The sequence below is a fragment of the Macrotis lagotis genome, chromosome 4, assembly GCF_037893015.1.
Source record: "Macrotis lagotis isolate mMagLag1 chromosome 4, bilby.v1.9.chrom.fasta, whole genome shotgun sequence".
Lineage (NCBI taxonomy): Eukaryota > Metazoa > Chordata > Mammalia > Peramelemorphia > Peramelidae > Macrotis > Macrotis lagotis.
The window spans coordinates 93,671,574-93,696,304 of record NC_133661.1 but is presented as its reverse complement, the minus strand read 5'-3'; positions in this window follow the sequence as shown (position 1 = coordinate 93,696,304).

Genomic DNA, 24,731 nt, shown 5'->3' with positions numbered 1-24,731 from the left:
ATAGCATTCTCTCCCTGAGCTCTCCCTCCCTTTTTTATTCTCTCTTAAATCTTATTGGGGATAAGGAATGAAAGATAGGAATGGAAGAATGTGTATCATGTTATACAGTGTTCTACATGGGCCACTGCTGTTCAGGCCCTCAGAATGTAGAAACCATAGTAGGTCATGTAGTTGGACCCTAGCCTCCTTCAACACCACTTTTATAAGGGAAACATTTTCATATATTTGTCAGCAGGCGGCTATTCAGGCTTAAAAACCAAGACTCTCCAAATACTTTTTTACTCCCTGGGATAAAGTTAGGAATTGTTTTAAAGAAAGGACCCTTCCTTATCCTGTAGTAACAAGATAAGTAGGATGATATAGTAGAAGGAACACTGGAGTTAAGAGACCTGGATTTTGATTTTATCCTTGCCACTGAAATGCTAAATTCTGAAATTAGGGGTTGAGAAGAAAGGACAGCATCAATTGGAAAATGGCTGAATAAGTTGTGGTATGTGATTATGATGGAATATTAATGAGCTATAAGAAATGATGAACAGGATGCTTTTAGAAAAACCTGGGAAGACTTATATGATACAGAGTGAAGTGAGCAGAACCAGGAAAACACTGCATATAGTAATAACAGTATTGTAACAATGATCATCTGTGAAAAACTTAGCTACTTTGATCAAATTAATTCCAAAGAACCCCTGATAAAAAATAAGTACTATCTACCTCCAAGGAGAGAATTGATTTAACTCTGAGTGAAAACTGAAGTATATTTTCATTTTATTTATTTTTCTTGCTTTTTTTTAAAGCATGGTAATATGGAAATGTGTTTTGCATGACTTCATATGTATAATAAATATCATGTTGCTTGATTTCTCAAGGCATGGTTAAAGGAAGGGAGGAAAAGGAATTTGGAACTAAAAAGTTTTTTAAAATGAATATTAAAGAAATTTTATTTGTAATTGGAAAATACATAAAGAAATAAATACAAATATAGTGTTTAAAATACTAATAATAAATGTAAAAGAGAATGATGGGCAAGTTACTTAGATGCAAAGTATCTCTCCAAGTTAATATATATATTTATAATATATAATTATATATACATATATGTGTATATACATACATATACATATACATATACATATATATATATATATATGTATATATATATATATAGCAATAGAATGGATTCTTGGAGCAGAATGGATTTTTTTCCTTTAATTTTTTTAGTCCAATCCATAATTTTATCTGAGTAGAGAATACACACACTATGGAAATTCTTTCCCGATACAGATTAGCAAATCATAAATTAAGACTAACTTATTGTCTTAGAAAGTTTTCTGAGGGCACTAAGAGTTGTCTCATAACAGAATCACATAACCAGTTAAGTTTCAGAGACAAGATTTGAAATTCAGTCTTCCTAGCTGGTCCTCTCTCCACTGGAGCACTCTGACTCTGGTCTGACACTGTTCTTCAGTCATTGAAATGGACTATGTTGGATCAGAAAAGATCCTTTTATTCTTACTGCCAAATGCAAAGATGGCAAGAACTCCAAGTCCCCTTCTGTACTGAGCAAACAATTCACATTCATTGAATTGCTTCTATGTGTAGGATCTTATTCAAGATAAAGACATTTAACCAGAGTCACTGCTTTAAAGGAGGTTGGAATGTAACTAGAGATAGACTCACAGAAACAAATAACCAACAAAACCAGGACTAGGGTTAGGCAAATTAGGCAAATTCTTCCAGTGCAAACTTCATCAGGGTACAAGGATAATTTTACTATGACTTTCTTGAAATTATGACATTGTTAAATGCTAGAAAATTTCACTTTCTAAATCCTATGAATTATTCCTTTTGTGTTAAGTCCAGTTGCATGTAATTGTATCGACCCCTCCTGTGGATACCATAACTTGTTTAATCATTCTCCAATAGAGTAATGGGCATTTAGGTGGTGCAGTGGATAGACTATCAGGTATGGTCAGTAAGACTCATTTTTCTGAATTCAAATTCAGCCTTAGACCCTTACCAGCTGTGTGACCTAGACAAGTCACTTATTTGTATTTACTTCAGTTCCTTATCTGTAAAATAAGCTGGAGAAGGAAATGGCAAACAACTTCAGTATCCTTGACAAGAAAACACCAAATGGGATCAGGTAGAATTGAACATAACTGAAAACAACTGTACAAAAAAAAAAACTGAGAAATATCCCCTCAGCTCCACTCATTGTGCATCAATAAATGTTTTTCCATAATCCTTCAACATTTGTCATTTTCCTTTCCTGAATACTTTACTACTTTAATTTTTATTCCTCTATTATGAGTGATTTAGGACTTTTTTTTCAATATGGCTATTGCTATTGATATTTCCAATATGGTTATTGATTTCTCCCTCTGAAAACTCCTATTTCTATCCTTTGTCCATTTACCTATTGGCATGGAGAGGAAGACTGTGATTTAGGAACTTAACTCCTTAGGAAAGGAAGAACCACAATCTGGATGCCAGTAAGTATTGCAGCAACAAGGACCTGAATGAAGTCATTTAGATGGAAGGCATAGTCTTCAAAGAAGAAATTAGTGAGTGATGGGGGTGGAAGAGTCTTGGAATGGTAGTAGGAGACAAATAGCAGTGGAAGACCATTGGCCTTCTGGCCAATAAATCTGTTGAGGGTAGAGGGAGGAATAAAAATAGGAATAAAGCACACCAGAAAGATACACATGGATATATTCTCTTATGGAGAGACGCAAATGCCTTATGAGCAAAAGGGTCCAAGAATGAAGGGAATTTTACTAATAATAAAACAAGATTTTTAGAGAACTGGATCATAGAATGCATGTTAGAAAGTAATGTAGGAAGTGGCAGAGTATAAAGAGCTTTTAAAGTCAGACCAAGGATTTTATACTTGATCCTAGAGGTAATAAGGAGCCATTTGGAATTTATTAAGAAGAGGAGATGGCAAAGTAGACCAAAGCTTTAGGAAGATCACTTTGACAGGTGAATGGGGGATAGATCAGAGTGAGAAGAGACTCTCAAGTTTCTCAAGGCAGGGAGACCAACTAACAGACCATTACTGTAATCCAACAAGTTATTACAATAGAAGAGATGATGGAGTGGAGTATGAGAAATGTAAAGGTAGAAATAACAAGACTTGGAAACAGCCTGGGCATGACGATTACACTGAGTTTGGAAGCCTGAATGACTGAAAGAATGGTAGTATTTTGATAATAATAGGGTTGAATTAGTAGGGAAGAGATAAGGGTTGAGAAGGAAAAATAAATTGTATTTGAGATGTCTGTAGTACATAGTATGTAGTATATACTGTGAAAGACTTAACTACTTTGATCAAGTTAATTCCAAAGAACCCCTGATTTAAAAAAAAATACTATCTACCTCCAAGGAGAGAACTGATTAACTCTGAGTTAATGAGTTAATGCCCAAGTTTTTAGCCTCCATCGACAATAGCCCTAAATCCCAGGGATAATGAAAAAAGGAAGTACCAGTTTTTGAACCATTGGAGGGAAAGAACCACTTAATCCAGTTACAGGATTCCCATGAAGACTGAGATCTGACTTGGGCATATATAGCAACTTTTCCAAACTGTCACATCCAAGCTGCCAGTAGTTGGAGATGAAGACAGCAGGGCTTATTAGTCAACCCTCGGGGTAAGTAAAAAGTTGCTAACTGGTTCCTCAGGAGTTGAACTGAAGTCATATTCAGTTCTACATCAACAGCCTCAATCCAAGATGGAAAGGGACAAGGAACAACCAACAGAAGCCAACACTCATCTCTAGTCTCCAAGTTTGCTGAAGCATCAATCCTCTACTAACACCACTGCCCCAAGGTTCAGGATGGATCTGTCCTGGATCTCTGACAGATGTATCCTCTCTGGCACAGGTCTTCCATTTTCCCTAAACCTTCTAAGGGTACATATAATTTGTTTGTAAACTCCATTTTCTCCCTTGCCTTCCCTCTGCTCCTCCATCATTTTTCTCTCCAAAATTTATACCCCCACCACCTACTCTCCCTCTAATTGACTTTCAACTTTCTGGAAACTTCATACTACACAAAGCTTGCATCAGTCCCTTCATCCTTTTCAAAAATATTTCATATTTATCTTCTATATTTTCATATCTCCTGGTTGATCCCCAATTGTGTTGGTGTGACCAGCCTCCTCAGGCCATGAAAATGAACAAACTCCCTGAAGGTTGACAGATCTACCATATCACTGGAGTCATTGCTGTAACAGGAGAAAAAAAAAAAAAGAACCTGAAGGGACATCAAAAACAGTGCCTCTGGAGATAAACTTGGAACCAAGCATCTTCCCCACCTGATAAGTTCCATTTATAAGAATTCAGTGTCTTTTAACTGGATTATTATATTTCCTCTGCCTTGGGGTTTATTATTACCATCCCTGATGAGCCTGTGACAGCTTTTCACAGCAGAAATAGAGCAAGAATGAAAGATAACATGCCTCTTTTTATAAAGCAAGCCCAGCGGGCATCCCCTAAACAGGACTCACTATCCTCCCTTCTCGTTGACACAAACATCTGTACTGATGTGTGTTTACCCACAAGATTAAAAATAATTTGCTAAATATCACGGTGGAGCTATTTCTAAACAGCTTCTGCTGCTTGTATAAGATGCAGTTCTTGTAGTCTCTGCTTAAACATTTAGGCTATGACTGCGTGAGGCAAATTGGAGAATTGAGGTAATTATCCAGATAATTGAAGCTTAAAATAACAATAATGATAATTCATAGCTACATAGTTCTTTGTGTATTACATGTTCTATATATGCATTGACTAATTTACTTTTTTTGAGGGGAGGGGAAGATGAATAGGTTGGCAGGAGAGTGGGTATTCCTACCTAGCCTGAAAGTACAGCAGTCACTCAAGGCTGCTGAATGGCAACAAGGTGGCACAGTGGGTAGAGTGCCTGATCAGGAATCAGAAAGACCTGAGTTCAAATCTGGCCTTAGACATTCACTAGTTGTCTGACCCTGGGCAAGTTGCTTAGCCAATAAAGAGTTGGACATGATTGAAACAACTAGACAACAACCATAAACAAATAAAATGAGAATAATAATAGCACCCGCCTCTCAGGGTAGTTGGGAGGATCAAATGAGATAATATTTGTAATCATTTTGTGAACCTTAAAGCTCTATATAATACTAGCTATCATAATTACTGGCACAAAAGCTTTGACCTGCACTGTTTCCAACCTGGACCATTTCACCCTTTCTTAGATAATCTGGTAATCTCCCATTCTAGGAGGCTCACCCTATTGATGTCAGAATCAGGGTAAACATCCCATCAGCTTTAGAGATACTATAACTCAGAATTCTGGTGCTCAAGTGATCTACTAGTCTTCTGGTAGGAGATATTACAAGCATATGCCACCATGTCCCACTCATTCAGTCTTTACAACAATTTGGTGAGGTAGATTTTGGTGAATAGGCAGCAGCATCTATATGGTACCCCTTCCAGTGAACCAGATGTCAATTATGCCATACTGTCTCTTCCTGTGCAATTCTTAACTGTGTTTTCCCACAGATTTTCCATTAAAAAAATCCTACAGGGGTGGCTCAGTGGCACAGTGGATAGAGCACCAACCCTGGATTCAGGAGGACCTGAATTCAAATCCGGCCTCAGACACTTAATAATTACCAAGCTGTGTGACCTTGGGCAAGTCACTTAACCCCATTTGCCTTGCAAAAAAACACTAAAAAACAGAAGACAAAAAACCCTACACAACTTACTCTAAACTTCCTCTAAACTTTTTTCATTACTTTCTTAATTGGCTATCCATGTCTCTATTCAGTAGTTTCACTCATGTCCAATTCTTCATGACCCCATTGAGTTTTTTTTTTTGGCAAAGATGCTAGAACTATTTGCCATTTCCTTTTCTAGCCCATTATATACATACATATACAAGAAAACTGAGGCAAAGAGGGTTAAGTGATTTGCCCAGGGCCATACAGCTAGTAAATGTCTAAGGCCAGATTTGAGCTCAGTTCTTTTTGACTCCAAGCTCAGTACTTTATCCAACAAATCACTCTAGGCATCTATGTCTATTTTCTCCTTTTCTTGCTGCATGAACAATCCATTTCATTTTTGTCATCATCAATGTCCTCTACAATATCTTTTATACCTCTTCTTGCATATGTCTTTGTTAATAATGAGCCACATCCAACTTGTTCTGCCATAAACCTCTTAGCTGCTCCCTGGGTTATTTGTAATATGAATTCTTCCCAATTTGTATTTCTCCATAACATGCACATAGTATTGACAATAGAATAGAGATTAATTGGATGGGCCTTTGCTGCCAAAAGCACATATTCAACTACATCGGCTGTTGTTCAAAATTTGTTAATGGCTTTTCCTTTTCTTCTAAGACAAACCAAACTCCCCAACTTGCCACTTAAATTTCTTTGCAATCTAGCTCTGGCCTGCCATCATAGACTTATTTCTCTTTATTTCCCTGTCAAACATGATACATTCTACCCAAATTGATCCTCCTTATGTTCCCTGAATTTGGCATTCCCTACCTTGGCATGGTCTTTCCTTCAAATCTGACATGTACCCATTCCTTACCTCTACATGGTATGTAGTAGGCAGTTAATAAATGTCTTTTGAATGGAAATAAGTTGGATTGCCTTAAACTTCTTCATGTTGTTATCCTTCATTCTTGATGAAGACCATGACATGAACATAATTTGGATTAAACTGAGAGGGGTTTGTGTAAAGACATCATTCTTACTGTCTCTTCCAAAACCATATGAACCCAATGAACCCAGGACTACTGGTATTGACCTAGATACAATGGGAGACTTTGGCCTTTTAGATGTAGGTCCTTCCCATATCAACGAGACATCTCAGCATTGCAGTAATGTCAGTCTTAGGGGTTTTGACTTAGCAACATTCCATCAAATTTCCACAACTGGTAGCTTCACCCCTTTGGATTCTCATCCAAGCAGATACATCTCTTGTATTAGGTAACAAGTCTTTATCAGTATAGATACATTCAATGTATGGAAGTATATTGGGTAACAAATCTTCATCAGTAAGACAAAATTATCCAAATCTGTCTCATGGCATTCTAGTCTATTCAGCTTTGCAAATCTGTTCCCCCCAAAACCAGAAGCCCTTGGTTCCCTAGAAGCTGCCCAATAGGTCATGTGAATAACACTGCCAGATCACTAGTTGACCTCCTTTATGGTTAGAACTATGACAGCATCGGATTGCCTTTGAAACTCTGACATTTGTTATTTATTAATGAAAACATTTTTGCAAATATTTTTTCTCTGGTCCATCTTGCACCAGACCAAGAATTTCACCTCTAGTGACACGATATGAATGCCCTCCAGTCATCACTCTTATTCATGATCCCAATTCAGAAAACCAACAAATAGAATTAGGGTCCTATTCCATTTTTAATAGCTGGAATATTCAGGTGACTCATGCTTTCTTTGAACATTCTAATTTCTTTCAAAGTAAATGCTTCAGGCCTCTTGGGACATTCAACTAAGAGGGACCACTGAAAAAAGGGGGGGGGGACAGGTAGTGGCTCATCTTACAGAAGACTTCCAGTTTGATTCCCAAGATTCAACTTGACATGTTGCCTGACCATCCAGCTACATGTTGCAGTCTGTACAGTGAGTATGTTTTATCTTTTATGGTTATCACTTTTATTGTTATGAATTTTACTGAGAATATTTTGTAGTATTCCTGAACTCAATACCATCATTACATCATCTGCAAAGACAAACATGAGAAGATACTTACCATCCAAAGGAAATTCTTCAAAATGGATACAAATTTTTCAGAAAGTAATCTGAAAATATACAATAGAAGTTACAATATTCTTGATCATACTCTTTCTTTTTTTGAATATTCTATTTTTTCAATTACATGCAAAGATAGATGGAACTTTGTATGGTACATCTTCTATTTACAGTGCTAAACACTTTGGTTGATGTCAATATTCAACTAAATAAAATTGGACCCATCTGTCAGAGTCTTATAATTTTATGTTATGTAGATACATTTTTAGGGTTTTTTTGCAAGGCAATGAGGTGAAGTGGCTTGCCCAAGGCCACACAGCTAGGTAATTATTAAGTGTCTGAGACCGGATTTGAACCCAAGTACTACTGACTCCAAGGCCAGTGCTTTATCCACTACGCCACCTAGCCACCCCTGTAGATACATTTTTAAAAAAAACTTTTCAAAATTGCATTTTTCTCTACTGAGTTAAATTTTTTTTAAATCAATAAAAAGATGGCAGTTTTAATATTCTCTACTACACCTCTCAATTGTTTGACCATAAATATAAAATCTGCTATAGAAAATCATAAAAGAACACCTGTTTGTTCCTTTGTGATTAAGGATTTCCTTTATGTGAGTGCACTGATCTTCTCATACATTAGTTGTAAAACTAAATATGTAGCTAAGATAGTGAGTAGTAGTTGGAGATGCCTTCTCAGTCACCTTTGGGAAAAAAGGTGAAAAATTTTACATCTGTAATCTCTTTCATTCTTTGAAATATAATACAATAGAAAGAGTACTATATTCCAATATAGAATATTTTGTGTGACCTTGGGTAAGTCACTTAATAATTTTTCCAGGTCTCAATTTTTTTATTTGCAAAATGAGGAGACATGACTAGATGACTTCTGAAGTACTTCCAATTTAAAATCTGTGGAGTTGTGCTCCCATTATAATGCAATATCATTAACCTTTTTTTTTTTAAGATGAAAATGCTGAGATTTAAAGAAAGCAAACACACTGCCCACAATCACACAAATGGTAAGTGGCAGAGCAGAAACTTGAATCCAGGATTTCTGATCCCAAGTACACTGCTCTTTTTACTAAGCCCAGTCACTCTCATTTACTATTTTTGTCTTTATCTTTTAGGTGGAAGGGGATATATATAGCCTGAAATATTTTGTTAATAGCCTCAGTTCTACATTTTGCTTAGTGTGGAGACTCAGTTTCAGAGTCTTTGCTTCTATTTCATTTCAATTATTTAAGAAGCCATATATTCAGTCTTCAAAGTCAGTTCACAGAGAGGTCTAATACTTTTGGTCTTACTGAAGCCCTATCAGGTACCTTGCCCTTACTGGCAGGCACTGAATGTGGTTAAACGTTTCCAAGCCAACTGCATAGTTTGGCAGTGTAAACTACCATGAGAAGCAGTTAAATGGGAAAAAATAGCAGCATTAAATTCCATTGCAATTTCTTTTTTCTAGATTTTGTGGTAAGAAAACTCAGGTGGAAAAAGTCTGGCTTGGACAAGCAAACGTGACCTTTTCTCCTTTAAATTCTAAGTACAATGTTAAAGGTCTTTTCTGAGAGTAAGACATCAAAGCCTAAATAGAAATTCATAAAGGTTTTCGATTCCTGCCTTAAAGACAAGCAGTACCATGACCAAAGTTAAGTTCATGCCAGAAAGGGCTTTTGATTCCAATAAAAGATTCAGGGTGGGTTCAAGAGTTGGGTTATGAGCACAAATAAACAGGGTTAAGATGAGTAAAGATTGATATCAATTAAACATAAATAATTTTTAAAAATCTAACTGTTCTTAGATTCTTTTTTATATCTTGCTCTGTGTGGTAACAAATATAATATACAAATATAATACTTAATACTTATTCTAATATTTCATAGAAATTTCTACATTCATAGAAAATATATAATTAGTGAGAAAAATCATATTAATCTTCTTATTTTGTCAAGTAACAAATAACAATTAATCCCCTAGTAAATAAATCCAGGTACTATGCTAGGCCATGGCTGGTAGGACTCAAAATTGATACAAACTTTTCAGAGAGTAATCTGAAAATATACAATAGAAGTTACAGTACCTCTAAGATCATACCCTTTCTTCTTTTGAATATTTAATTTTTTTCAATTACATACAAAGAGAGTTTTCAACATTCATTTTTTAAAAAGTTTTTTTGAGTTCACCTTTTTCTATTTCCCTCCCTTCCCTCTCCCCTCCCCAGACAGCAAGTAGTCTATAGGTTATATGTACAATCTTAACATTTCCAAATTAGACATATCATAAAAGAAGAATCAGAACTAAAGGGGGAAAAAACCCATGAGAAAAAAGAAAAAACATAAAACAAATTTTTTAAAAGTAAAAATAGTATACTTTGTTTGCTCTGCATTCAGATTCCATAGTTTTTTCACTGGATGTGGCTGGCATTTTCCATGATAAGTCTTTTAAATTGTGCTTGATCAGGGACGGCTAGGTGGAGTAGTGGATAAAGCACTGGCCTCGGAGTCAGGAGTACCTGGGTTCAAATTTGGTCTCAGACACTTAATAATTACCTAGCTGTGTGGCCTTGGGCAAGCCACTTAACCCCATTTGCCTTGCAAAAACCTAAAAAAAAAATTGTCCTTGATCTTTGAACTGTTGAGAGGAACTAAGTACATCATAGTTCATCATTGCACAATGTTGCTGTAACTGTGTACAAAATTTCCTGGTTCTGCTCACTTCACTCAGCATTAGTTCGGGCAAATCTTTCCAGGTTTTCCTGAAGTGTACCCATTCATGATTTTTTATAGAATAGCACTCCATCACAGATCACACCCTTTCAGACCACTAATAATAATATTCCAAAGATGTTACAAAAAGGGAAAAATACATTTATTAAATAATAACATCTTTACACAGTGTTTTCATTTGGAAAAATGAATATTATCTTAATTAACCTCCCAACAACTCAAGGTATTATTATTCTCATTTAATACATGAGAAAACTGAGGTTGAGGGGGGTTAAGTATTTTCTATGGTCATAGTGCCCATAAGTCTCTAAGTCTGCCTCTAATAAAGATATTCAAAGCTACTTTATTTGTAAAACTGGAAACAATAAGCTAGCCAGACGTGATTGAATAACCAAACAACCATTGTAGTACAAAAATGTAATGGAATATTATTTGCCACTCAAAAATGAAAAAAAATAAAGTATTTAAGGAAGATGGGAAGACTTACAAAATAATGCAAAGCAAAGAAAGCAAAATTAGAACAACACATACATTAACTATGGTTATTTTAAAAATAACGGCAGTATAATTGAAGTAACAGAAAAAGTTTGCAAGGGTAGACAGAGAAAATGAATTCTTACTGTTATTATTTGGTTAAATTATATATGGTTTTAAAATGTAAATGGTACAGATTAAAGAGTGTTATTATGAAGTTATTCTTTACCTTTATGAGACTTTATTTCAATGCATTCATTAAATTATTTATGGAAAAAAAAGCATGCTAATCTTTGATTCAGACAGTTTCATTTTGAAAAAGACAGAGAGAGAGAGAGAGAGACTCTTTGATTCCATTAACCACACCTATCAGAAACCTCACTATTTAGACAAAAAAAGCTAAATTCAAATTAGTAAGCTGGACCTGGGGTCAGGAAGGAGTCAAAGACCAGCTCTGACATTACTTAGCTTCGTGACTATGGGCATGCCCCTTGACCTCCTGAAGTATATTAATTCACTGAAAAAGCAAGAAAAATCATGCCTGGAATAACCATGGCACAAGTTTGGAGTGCAGTTTAAATGAAATAACATATGTAAAGTGAGCCACAAAGCTCAGTAGTTTACTCTTCCAACAGATATGTGATCTCATCCATACGAGTATTCTTTCCAATGACACAAATATATTCCATCCATGCTTACCCACCTTTCATTTAGGTTCTCACATATAGGCATACATAGAATGTAGGGCAGGTGTGCCATCACATCCTGGGGAAGCATTCCTACTCATCTTTACCCTTCAAGGAAAAGGGAAACTGTAATAGGAATGCTCCTCATCTGCCCCATACTCCCTTAAGTTCGCCACAGGGGTCTACCCAACACACTAAATACTTTCATCACATTCTCTCTACAATACTGGAATGCCCATCAATTATCTTTTCTTATAGCTACAGCCTGACTCATCTTTTTATTTCCAGTTCAATATTTCTTTGATTTGAATATTTATACTTCTCCACCATTATTTCTTGTTTCAATAACTGACACTCAGCATTTCTCCATTGCTCTCTGGATAATCCTTAATCTCAGTTCTTCAAGGACTATGGTATTTTATAAATTACAAATCATACAACAGTTTAATCCATTTCCTCCTCTGAAAATGGGTCAGTATAGCCCAGTATAGACATTTTTTACATCTTTGCTTTTCCTCAAGCACTGTCATAGAATCCAAATCAACTGCCTTAGGTTTTGAAGACTCTGTCAGAAAAATCTTTTCCATTTTTTTTTTTTGCTGTCCTTCACCCATTTAGTTTCTCACCAAGCTTACTTTATACTTGGTCTCCTTGCTGCATTGTGAGGCCATACTGCTTATATTCGTCCCTCACCTTTGTCTACCTGTAAAATTTTGCAACTGAGCTTAACACACTGGGGGTGTTCTTGACTTCCATGTTTCTGTACTTGGCAAGGAGATGAAGTATTTCCTGGGTAAAGCACATAGTCTCTTTTTTTATCTCCTCTTTATAGAAGAATGGAGACCAGTATTGATTAACATCCAGAAGCCTAATCATTGTAAATTAATTACAAATGTTAATAATAACTAGCATTTTTCTAGAGCATATTAATTTTGTGAAGAAATTTGCATTTGTTAGCTCATTGGATCCTCACAACAACCCTAAGAGATCAATGCTATCATATTCACTTTCACATGAAGAAACTTCAGAAGAAACAAAAGGAGAGATGAAGTGACTTCCTGGGATCAAATAGCTGGTATTTGATACAGGATTTGAACTCAGAGGTTTCTGATTCCAAATTAAACATTTTATCCACTGTGTCATCTAGTTACCTAAAAAAGCACCAAATAAATATGCTATATTATTCTTTTTTTTGAAAAATTTGAGTATTTTATTTATTTTCCAACTACATGCAACAGTAGTTTTTACCAGTCATTTTTTTTGCAAGGTTTTGAGTTTTGCAATTTTTCTCCCTCCATCCTTTCCCTTCCCCTCCCTCTGACAGAAAGCAATTTGATATAAACTCTATTTATAGCCATGCTAAACAGAGAGATATTGAATGTGTTGTGAGAAGAATCAGATCCAAATGGAAGAAAATGTTAGAGAGGGGAAAAAAGTGACATAATATGTAAGACAACTTTTAAAGACTGAAGGTAATAAACTTTGATCTTCATTCAAACTCCAATTTCTTCTCTAGATATGGATGGTATTTTTCAACACAAATCTTGTAAAATTGTCTGATTTCTGTATTGCTGAAATGAACAAATCCATCATGTTGATGATCATCACCCCATGTTTTGGTAGTATGTATAATGTTCTTCTGGTTCTGCTCACTACACCCAGCACCAATTCAAGCAAGTCTTTCCAGGCTTTTCTGAAATCTCATCCTTCATGATTTCTTATAGAATAATAGTCTTCTATCATATATATATATATATATATATATATATATATATATATATATATATATGTGTGTGTGTGTGTGTGTGTGTGTGTGTGTGTGTGTGTGTGTGTGTGTATCTCAATTTGTTTTTGCCCAATTGATAAACATTCCCTAAAATTCCAATTCTTTACTACTACAAAAAAGAGCTGCTATGAATATTTAGATACATGTAGAATTTTCACCCTTTATCATGATCTTTTCAGGATATAGACTCAGTTATGGTATTTGATGGATCAAAGGGCATGCATATTTTTACTGCCCTTTGAGTATAAATCTAAATTGCTCTCCAGAAAGGTTGGACCATTTCACAACACCACTAACCATGCATTAGTGTCTCAATTTTCCCACATTCCCTCCAACATTGATCATTTTCCTTTCTAATTATATTGGCCAGTCTGAGAGGTGTGATGTAGTACATCAGAGATGTCTTAATTTGCATTTCTCTAATCAATTATGATTTAGAGCAATTTTTCATACAACTATAGATAACTTTGATTTTTTTCTTTCTTTCTTTCTTTTTTAGAGTTTTCAAGGTAATGGGGTTAAGTGGCTTGCCCAAGGCCACACAGCTAGGTAATTATTAAGCGTCTGAGGTCGGATTTGAACTCAGGTACTCCTGACTCGAAGGCCAGTGCTCTATCTGCTGTGCCACCTAGCCACCCCCTAACTTTGATTTCTTCATATGAGAATTGCCTTTCCATATCTTTTGACCATTTATCAATTGGGGAATGACTTTTTTTTTTATAAATTTGACTCAGTTCTCTATATATTTTAGAAAGGAGTCCCTTGTTAGAAATATTAGTTGTAAAAATTATTTCCGGGGCGGCCAGGTGGCACAGTGGACGGAGCACCAGCCCTGGAGCCAGGAGCACCTGAGCCCATATCTGGCCCCATACACCCAACAATCACCCACCCTGTGACATGCAAGCCACCCCAACCCCACTGCCCTGCAAAAACCAAAAAAGGAAAAAAAAAGACCCAAAATAAAATAAAATAGTAATAATAGTAGGGGCAGCCAGGTGGTGGACAGAGCACTGGCCCTTGAACCAGGAGCACCCAGATCCGAATCCGGCCTCAGACACCCAATGATCACCCTGCTATGTGGCCCCAGGCAGGTCACCCAGCCCCATTTGCCCTGCACCTCCCCCCAAAATAACAATAATAAAAAAATGTGCTTCAGTCTTTGTTCCAATACCAACAACTCTGTCATGAGTGGATCACATTCTTTATGATAAGTCCATCACAAAAGTTACTTCCATATTTTTCCACCATTGCCACTGCTGATCACAACTCCCTCCTTTGTATTTCTCCACGACCATGTACTCTATTTTCTCTCTCCTTTCACTCTGACTCTGCTGTAGGGTAGCTGAGTGGCACAACAGACAGATCCCTGGCCCTGGGGCCAAGAGGCCCCGAGCCCCCTACCACCCCTTAGGCCCAGCATCCACCTGACCTGGGCAGGCCTTCCAATCCCAGCCCCTTGCAAGAAGTAAAAAGGAAAATGTATTATATCTGACCACTCTCCCCCATGGTCCATCCTCTCCTCCATCACTCACATTCCCCCTTCCTCCTGTCCCCCTCCTTCTTACTCCAGATGTCTAAATCCCATTGAGTATGTATATATATATATATATATATATATATATATATATATAAGCTGTTTCCTCTCCTAACCACCTCTGATGAGAGCAAAGATTCCCTCATTCCCCCTTGCGTCTCCCATTCCATATCATTGCAATAGCTCATTGTAATAAGGGAAAATCTTATTATATGAAATATTTTGGCCTATTCCCCCCTCTCCTTTTTCTTTCTCCCATTACATTTCCCTTTTTTCTATTGACTCCATTTTTACACCATATTTTATCTTCAAATTCAGTTCTCTCCTGTGCTTCATCTATAAAAGCTCCTTCTACCTGCTGTTAATTGAGAAGATTCATATGAGTATTATCAGTGTCATTTTTCTATACAGGAATACATGCAGTTCATCATCATTAAGTCCCTCATATTTTCCCTTTCTCTTCCAATCTCTATGCTACACCTGAGTCCTGTATTTGAAGATCAAACCTTCTGTTCAGCCCTGGCCATTCCAACAGGAACATTTGAAATTCCCCTGGTTCATTGAAAGTCCATCTTTTTCCCTGGAAGAGGACATTCAGTTTTGCTGGGTAGTTGATTCTCGGTTGCATTCTAAGCTCTTTTGCCTTCCAGTATATTATATTCCAAGCCCTACGAGCTTTTAGTAGTTGCTGCTAAGTCCTGTGTGATCCTGACTGCAGCTCCATGATATTTGAATTGTGTCCTTCTGGCTGCTTGTAATATTTTCTCTTTGACTTGGGCGTTCTGGAACTTGGCTATAATATTCCTGGGGGTTGTTTTTTTGGGATCTCTTTCTCGGGGGAATTGGTGGATTCTCTCCATTTCTATTTTGCCCTCTGCTTCTAGAATATCAGGGCAATTTTCCTATAGTAATTCTTTGAAAATGATGTCAAGGCTCTTTTCCTGATCACGACTTTCAGGTATTCCAATAATTTTTAAATTATTTTTCCTAAGTCTGTTTTCCATATCAGTTGTTTTTTCAATGAGATGTTTCACATTTTCTTCTACTTTTTCATTCTTTTGATTTTGAAGTATTGAGTTCTGATTTCTGGATTTTTTTAAATGACCTCATTGTCCTTCCTTCTTCAAGAAGTCTGTCATTGCCCTCTGAAGGTCTTTGTTTTTGTTGTTACTCAGTTGTTTCAGTCATGTAAGCCTTCATGATCCCATTTTGGGTTATTTTTGGACAAAGATACTGGAATGGTTTGCCATTTCTTCTCCAGCTCATTTTACAAATAAAGAAACTGAGGCAAACAGGGTTAAGTGACATGTCCAGGATTACTTATCTATTAAGTGTCTAAAGATAGATTTAAATTCAGGTCTTCTTGACTCCAGGCCTGGAGCTCCCTATTCACTGTGCCATGTAGTTACTTCCTTTGTTTATTTACTAAGGATTAATTAGACTCTTCTGCATCAATACTTTAGGCATTTCATCTAATTTTCAACCATATTTTCCTTTGCATTTTGGGCTGTTTTATCATGGTCTTGAGTGATCTTGGAAATGCTTGACCTTTCTACATCAACAACCCCTACAACATCTCTAGAAGTCACTGAAATGTGCTCTTCATGAGTTCCAATTTTCAGATATTTTGTTAGAGTAATTCTATCCTTAAAAGCAACAGAATTAAAAGCATTACAAAAGAAATTCATGAACTATGTTTATGGCAGGATATCTCACATTCAATTAACAAAGAACAAACAAAAAAGTGAGGTTTCATTGGTCAGGGTCATATGCTCAGAGCCAGTTTAGTGTCTGTAGATATTGGTCACCCTCATATGTGACCAATATCATCACAACATAAAAATCATGTCAACATTCTTGCTTTTCCCAAGTAAATAGCACATGACTGTATGTTCCCAAAGGATAGGAACTTTCTAACTAGTTCTGCAGAGAGAATACCCAGAACAAAGATATGAAAAATTTTGAAGTGCTTCAATTTTGAAATCAAATTGCTTGCCCTCTCAAGGTAGGGAAAAGAATTGGTAGGAGGGAGAGAATTTGGAATCCTCAGATTTTTTAAGTGAATGTCTAGAAATATTTAATGAAATAAAAACAAAATTAAAAAACACAACCAAATGTTTGACAGCACTAAGACTATGTCAACAATGATGTTGATGCTGATCTAGAGACTCATCATGTATGTGGGAACTGGGATTCTAACTGCTCACCTTTGCTGAGCTCTGATAAACCAGCTCCTAATAGGCAATATCAGCTTTGTGCTGTTGGGAAATAATGGTAGGCTTAGAAGAGTGAAATCTCCCATCTGGATTTTAATTGCATATACAGATAGGTTGTTTGGGGACAGCTTGGATGCTTAAGTATAGACTTTGAGGGAAATTTATAGCAAAATTTGGCAACCTTTCAGAAATAAGGGTTAAATTATTAATCCCTCTTCTTTTAGGATGCTAGATGAGATGAAGGAGAGATATACAGCAAAGAATAGGACGGAGGAAGCCTCTCTGTTCAATAGTTTGTTTCCTCTATCAATGAGAGTTCTGTTTAGGCTACCCAAACTTTTAAAAATGTAAACATTCCCTGGAGAGTTAAACTCATCCTATGTTCATCTTTGAAGCAGTTGTCTCTATTTATGTCACTGAAGATACACATTCACCTGTTATTTCATCCAGATAAGAAACTGTGGTGAACTTTTGATGTGGAAACCCTCTATACGTGTACAGAAGAATATTCACTCTGTAATGTATGGGAGTCTTGGACAACTGGGCAGCTCTTGCTGCTTTCCCTCATGGTCTAGGCAAGAGTTCCAAGAGGGGCAGAGTAGCTCCCTTTGCTTTCCTCATCAATCTAATGGGCTCCAGGATCAAGATCAAGATGAAGTCCAAGAATAAGCCTAAAATTAGATGGTGGTAGTGACACTGAGAGATTCCATAACTTGTCCAAGGTCACCAAGCTTGTATGGGTTAGAGATAAGACTTGAACACAGGCTTTCCTGTCTCTAAGGCTAGAACTCTGCTACATCTATTACCTCTCAATTGTGAATTACATTAATCAAATTGCTTTTTTTCTTTAGAAAAACTCAGATCATCTTTAGCAAGGACACAAGTAGTCAGATTTGGTTGGTAGGAAATTGTTGGGATCATGGAGTATTTTCTTGGGAAGATAAATTTGGGGAAATTGCAGGAGGTCATTTAGACCTGGGTTAGTGCAAGGAGAACTTGAAATCTTATATTTAGAACTAGAAGGGACCTTAGATGTAATATAAACTAAATTTTATAATTGTGGAAATTAAAACCAAACTCTCTGACTCAGCCTAGTACTCCTGGATACTCAGAGATAGGAGAAGGACATAAAAATGGAAGTCAGAAAATGTCAAAGGCACATCTCATCTAAAGCATAATTTTTCCACAGGTATCTGTTGGCACCTACCCCGTGGGTACCACTGAGCATCATATCATCCTCTGCCTCTAGCCTGGAGGAAATCAGTGTTTGAATTAAAGAATCTAGCCCATGTAGGTTGGTCATTGTCAAGGCAGACATTTTCACAGTCAACACCTTGTCAGCTGAAACATGAACATGAACTTTGTCTGTCTGTGCCTCTGCAGTCTCATTCATCACTGTAATTTTTCTTCCTGTCAGTGAGAAAGGGTCTTTGACAGCTAGAGGGACAAAAGGCTAGAAGGACTTAGTCTCAAGGGATACAGAGTGTGAAGATCCATCTATGGGCTGAAAGAAGAATCTACCAAATAATCACTCTCATTTATACAGCACAAAAGTTCTTAACCTGGGGGTTCACAAATGGGTTTTTACACTTATTTATACTTGCTTCAGTATGACTGATTTACTTTTTAAACATATATATTTTATGTATTTAAAAATATGATTCTGAGATTTACCAGACTGCCAGAGAAATCTTTGTTTGGTAAGTACTAGGGTTAAAGGAAGTAAGAAAAGATTTAAAATTACCTGCCTTCAAGGAGTTTGCACTGTTTGTAAAATACATAAAATGCCAAGTATATTCATATTGAGTCTAAATTCAGTTAGATATTCAAAGTAAATATACAGAAATTCCAGAAGGAAGAGAGGGATCTAGAACTTTGTAGGAAGTAGAGACCGAGTTGAACCTTACAGACAGAATGGAGGATTCTCGCTAAGCAAGAATTTAGCACAGTGAATGGTACATGATTGGCATTAAATAAATGTTTATGAATTGAAATGAATTGAAAGGCATAGAAAAAGCCTGTAAGGAGACACAGAGGCAGAAGATACAGTCATGGATGGGAGCGGCAAGTTGGAGAGAACTAGAAAGCGGCATGCAGGAAGAGGAGTGATTAAAATTAATCTGGAAAGTAGGTTAGAATCAGAAGGCTTTTTACCAAGAGTATATCACTACTCCTCAGCCCTCAATTCCAAAAAGGCTTGCTGGGGAGAGATGGTATCAAACCCCAGAGATGCACAATTTTCAGCTGAGAGTGTGTATTAGGGGGTGGGGAGAAGGAAAGTGAATATGCCACTTTTCCTGAAGCACTTCATCATTGAAATATTTTTATTATTATTATTATTTTTAAAAATTTTCATCCATTTGTACATGTATATTTCTAAATTACAAAATTTCCCTCCATCCTTTCTTTCCACCCACCCCCCTCATTAGGGACCAGTCAGGTTAGCATTTCACAAAGATATTTTGTTAAATATATTTACAAATTAGTAATCTTTGGCATGAGGAATTAGGATTAAGGGAAAGAGATACATAAGAGATCATTTTTATAAAGTATTCATCAGATTCAGTTTTTTTCCTGTGTGTTTTGTTTTGGAGACCCTAGGAGGGAATAATAAGCCAGTTCAATGGGCAGGAGCAAAGAATATTTATAGAGTAAAATGACAGATGGGTTAGAGTGTAGAAAGCCTTGAAAGGCAAAGTAAGGCATTTAGATGTTGTCTACTAGGCAATAGGAAAGATTTTGATTAGGGGAATGATATGATCCAATCTATGCTTTAGATAATAATGATTGTCCTTCATTCTCAAAGAAGAAGGGGGGAGGTAATGTCATGACTAGATAACTAGCACAGGTATTGGATTTGAGTGAGGGGTTGTTTGTGCTAAGTAACCAGCCTCACTTTGTCCTCCAGAGCTATCTGGGTCCAATGACCAGATATGAATCGGGACCCTGGACGCAAGGCAATTGGAGTTGACTTACCCAAGTTCACACAGCTAGTAAGAATTCAAGGCTGGATTCGAATTCCCATCCTCCAAGGCCAGTGCTTTATCCACTACACCAACTAGCTGCCCTTCTTGAGAACTGTATGTCTATAGAGAGTACATGAAAAAGAGAGGGTAGAATAAATTGGTTATTATTTGAGGTTTTTATGACTCTTGAGAAGGGTATTTCTAATGGGACAGAAGAGAGGAATGTACTTAGATAGTGATTATGAGGTAATGTTGCTTATCAATCAATCAACCAGTCAGCCCTTGAGAATTATACTACCATCAGGACAGATAAAAGGAGCATATTTTTGACAGAGGGATACAAGATAGGGTTAAGACATTAAAGACATGAAAAGAAGCTCTATACTAGGAGAAGACTAGGCATTAGAGGATAAATAACTACACATGAAGAGGCACAAAGAGCTATTATAGTAGAAAGAAAGAAGGGAGACTGTAAAAACTGAGTAAATCCTACTCTCAAAAGATCTGGTCCAAAGAGAAAAGAACATACATTCCCAATGGTGTTTAAAAATCTATCCTACCCTACAGGGAAGTAGTGGGGGAAAGGAAGGGGAAGAAAGGATTGATAAAAGAAGGCAAAAGTAAAAGTAAAGTTAAAATAAGAAAAGTTAAAAAGGAAAGGGAACAAAACATTGGTGAACAGGGATAAAGGGAAAGGAAAGAGAAAAATATAAATGGAGGAAGATAGCATGGAGGGAAATACAGAGTTTGTAATCTTAAACTATAAATATGAATGGGATGAACTCTCCCATAAAACAGAAGCAGATAGCAGAATGCCAGAATCCTGCCATAAGTTGTTTATAAGAAACACATTTGAGGCAGAGAAAGACACACACATTAAAGATAAAAGGTTAGAGCAAAATATATTATACCTCAGCAGAAGTAAAAAAAAAAATTGGGGCAGCAAATCTGATCTCAGACAAAGCAAAAACAAAAATAGATCTCACTAAAAGGGATAAACAAAGAAACCATATCTACTTAAAAGATACCATAGGTGATGAAGTAATATCATTATTAAACATAAATGCACCATGAAGTATAGCATCCAAATTCTTAGAGAAAAAACTAACAAATTATGGGAAGACATAGATGCAAAATTATAATAGTGGGGGACTTCAACCTCCCTCTCTCAAAAATATATAAATCTAACCACAAAATAAACAAGAAGGAAGGTAAGTAAAATTTTTTAAAAGTTAGGTATGATACACCTCTGGAAAAAGCAAGGAATATGCCTTTGTTTCTGCAGTATATGGCACCTATACCAAAACTGGCCTGAAAGGATATGAGATCAGAGTTAGGAAAAACATTTAAAAGACATTTATAATAATTCATCCAAAACATAACAAAAGTAAGAACTAAGGAAGCTTTGGCACAACTAGGTAGCTCAGTGGAGAGACAATTTGGAAACTGGGAGACTCATCTTTATGAGTTCAAATCCTACTGTAGCCACTTACTAGTTATAAGTGACTAGCCAGTCACTTATTTGCCTCAGTTTCCTCATCTGTAAAATGAGTCAGAGAAGAGTGCAGTATCTTTGCCAAGAAAACCCCAAAAAAGGGGTTATGGAGAGTTAGATATAACTGAACAACTAAAAGGAAAATTAGTGGTGGAAAAGAAAAGATGGCTATGTAAGAGATTTTGTGGGGGTTTATAAACACTGGGATATTTAACAGAATGAACACAAGTATAGTCTAAATTAGGTTACATAACCAGGATTCAAAAGATTGTTCTTAGTGGATCATCCTTTAAGGGGAATTTTTTCCCCTGCTCTCCCACCCCCAAGATCTGGTATTCATATCTGGAGTAAGTTGAAGTTCACCTGCCCTTCTTTGCATGCAGGCAGAAAGCCCTAAAGTTGTATGGATTAATTCCATTTTAAGCAAGGGCTTATTTGCTGCTTCACAATTTCAAAGTGTTCCATGAGTCACTTTCCAGAGAAGCCGGTAACATGCCATTGGCTCAAAGACTATTATTAAATTACTTAGGGAGGATCTGGAGTTGGTGACTCACACAGCTCCTCTGTACAGCAGGTGGCCTCATCCTGTGCTAACTTTGTGCCAGCATAATAGCTTGTAGAGAAGCAGGTAGATTTTCCATGGATGAGTGGAAGGAACACCCAAGGCTTCTTGCAAGGTTTTGTTCTATTGCGTTTTTCAGGTAGTTAGGGAATGGAGTGCTGAACTTAGAACTTGAGTTCAAATCCTGATTCATATACCAAATGCATGACCCTGAACAAGATATCTAACCTCTCAATTTCTTTATCTTGGATAAAAATGGTGATAATAATACCTTTCCCCTCCCCCAGTGTTGTGAGACTCAAGTAAGAGTCTTAAGACTTCAAGAGCCAGGGCTGTTTTTAACATCTTGTAAACTGACTGGAGGCAGAAAAGGGGCAGAAAAAAAGGGACTAGAACTTGGGAGATCTAGACTGTAGACCATGCTCTACTCAAATCTAACTGTGTGACTTCACTATTCCTCACAAAAGTCTAGGTTAATAAAATCATACCCAGGATATTAGTTTTGTCACAGACCTTAGGAATCAACTAGCCTAATCCATAGACTCTAAAGAAATCCCTACTACAACATAACCTAACAAACATATTTTCCAGCCTCCTTTGAGGGAACATCCCCTAATTCCCAAGATTACCCATTTCACCTACTACTGAGAAACTTTCCCTGACATCTAACCTAAACTGAACTCTTTCCAATTTCCACCATTCTATCTCTGTTCTTTGGGGTCAAGCAGAACCGATCAAATCCTTCCACATAATAGATTCAACAACCCCAGTTGGGGAACCTACATCTTCCTGCTTGCCTTTCTCTGGGTGATTTCTACATTCTTAATCTGCTTCCTAAGCAGCAGGACCAGACATTTTCTCATCTGTACAATAAGCTAGATGGTATCTAGCATCCTCTAGAGTTCTATAAATCTTTGTTCCTATTTTGATTTGATTTTCAAATTCTTTCAATGCATTCAGGAGAGAGCTCATCTACTGCTCAGCTACCCAAATTGTAGGGTTAAACCATAAGAAGAAAGAATTAGCTTCCATGGGGCCTGGCCTTTAAACTCAAAGATATTAAGCCAAAGGCCATATCTGTATTACCCATATCTGTTCATCTCTCTAAGGAAAGAAAGATAATAAAAGTTCACCACCCCTGTCAAGTGTTGCTGATGGTCCTAGAAATCCATGGGCCAACAAGGGAAGGCTGGATATGTTAGACTTATCCAGAGACTTACTTTTAGAAGGAATGAAGAGATTAGGAGCTGGAAAAAGAAGTTGAACCAAGACTATCTTACTAACCTAGTCTATTTAACTTCATCACAGAGTCCTTTTCTTTTTTAGATTTCTATATACCTTTCCATAATTCCTAAGAGAGCAAAGAATTCTAGAAAATGAGATATTGAAAAATGATTGGAATCCATGAATTTTTTTGACATATGTAGTTGGTCATTTATTTCCTGGATAGAGCCTTGAATTTGGAATTAGGAAGACTTGAGCCTGAATTTTGCCATAGACACTAAATACCTGTGCAACATTGGTCAAGTCTCTTAATCCTTCTTGTCCTCAGTTTCCTCTTCTGTAAAATGGCAATGATAATAATGCCCACCTGTTAACTTGATTAGACTTACTTTTCAGTCTCTCCTTGAAAACTGACCATTCAGTCTGGAACTTACTATTCAGGCCCAAGATCTGAGCTTTGAAGTATAATTCGGCATGAAGCAGTATGTAGAGCTGCTCACTCTCACTCTGAAAGAAAGACAAGCCCATAGAGGCAGAACTCAAGTCAAGCACTAATCACATGAGCACCCTGAACTCACATAATCCAAATCCTCCGGGTTCTTTAGCCTCTGGTATTCACACTCCTCAAATTCAGTTCCCAGTGTCCTTGACTGTCCTTCCCAATCACTTCCATTCAATACATCTGCCGTTTCTAATCCCCCCCATCTCAGAGCTGTATTCATCTCTCCCCTGATTCCCCTAGCATCAGCAATATTCTCTTCCCCCTGACCATACCTCCCAGGCACCCATTTGTGAGGCTTTCCCATCTGCAGACATTAAAAATGTGGTGATCAGGACAATGCATCTCATATTAGACCTATTTGTACAGTTTAAAACCACTAAGCTCCTACTGCCCCTCCTTCCAGCACTGAATAGGGAGTCATTTAGCCACTCCTCAAAGAACTAGCCTTCCCAGGCTAATTAAGCTTTTTATCTTACTTTAGGAACTGGTCAGATGGAAGCCTCTTGGAACAATCAATCCGCAAGCATTTATTAATCATCCAATATGTGGCAGGTACTATACTAGCCTAGATGCAGAAACCACTTGATTTGGGAAGAACTTTAGAAATTAAATAATACAAACCCTTTATTTTACAGATTGAGGAAACAGTTCCAGAGTGGTGAAGCTATTTTTCCAAGACTAGTCAATTAGTCAATAAACATTTTTAAGCCATCACAAATACTAAGTCCTGGGGATGCAAAGAAAAGCAAAATACAGTTGCTGTGGAAGAATGGAAACTCAAGTGCAG